Source organism: Euphorbia lathyris, chromosome 3, assembly GCF_963576675.1.
Source record: "Euphorbia lathyris chromosome 3, ddEupLath1.1, whole genome shotgun sequence".
Classification (NCBI taxonomy): Eukaryota; Viridiplantae; Streptophyta; class Magnoliopsida; order Malpighiales; family Euphorbiaceae; genus Euphorbia; species Euphorbia lathyris.
This window is the reverse complement of record NC_088912.1, coordinates 68,450,131-68,451,194: the sequence shown is the minus strand read 5'-3', so window position 1 is coordinate 68,451,194 and position 1,064 is coordinate 68,450,131.

Below are 1,064 nucleotides of genomic sequence, written 5' to 3'. Positions count from 1 at the left end.
GCTGAGTATCATTCTGCTGAGCCTACTGAACTGAGCACCATCACGCAACGTTTGACCGAACTCAAAGGACTTAAGGAGCTCATGTGTGTCCTAACAAATATGGTTGCTCAGCAGCCAAAACAGGAGTTTACCACGAGGATGGCTAACCTTCACTTGCACATGGTGCAACACATGGATAATATCGAAGGAAAGCTCAACTCTCTATCTGCCGCAAACTCAACAGTAACTCAGTCAGCTGCTGTGACTCAGCTCTTCACACAGCTGAATGCCGAGCTGACTGCTACCAGAAACTTACTTTCCTCTTCCTCATAGTGCACAATAGAACAAATAGCTAAAGCTATTCGCATGATCAGCTTAACTCGAGAAGAGATGCAAACTGAACAGGCGAAGTCAAGTGAAATTTTTCAACTCGCCAAGAGCACCTATGAGCATGTCAAACATCAAAATGTTCAGCGCCATACCTATGATGCTTCTCTGCTCAAGATGTACCATCAGTCCTACGCCAGAATGATAGAATCCATTACTTGGATGGGCAAGTCACTTGAGTTTATACTCAGTGTCATAAGCTCACACATGCAAATTCCTGCATCTAACATGGCTGGTGGTCTAAATGTTTTTGAAGGGTTACAACAAAGTACGAGTCAACTCCAGCATTACTCCACTTTGCTGACTCATGCTGTTGAACGAGGGAAATTTTATGCTGCTGCCCCTCAGCCCGATGATGGTGGCAAAACGGGGGAGAAAGGTAAACAAACGGCAGAAGGAACTCAACAGAAGAAACATCCCGAATCAACTTCTGCTGTCCCTCCCAAAACACAGACTCAGACTCAGCGACATGACACATCGAAGCCTAGCCAACAAACCAAACCCAAATCGAACCAAGTTCAAGTCAACATTAGAAAATAGATCTTTTCTTTTAACTTGTGTACATCTTGATGTTTGCTGCTGTTATGTTTCTTGTTGTGCTGAGTTAATATATTAATCATATCTTCTTACAAACAACTGTGTTATTTATTTATCGCTTTGTGCTTATCTGCTGTGTTGATCTAATGCATGACCTTTCT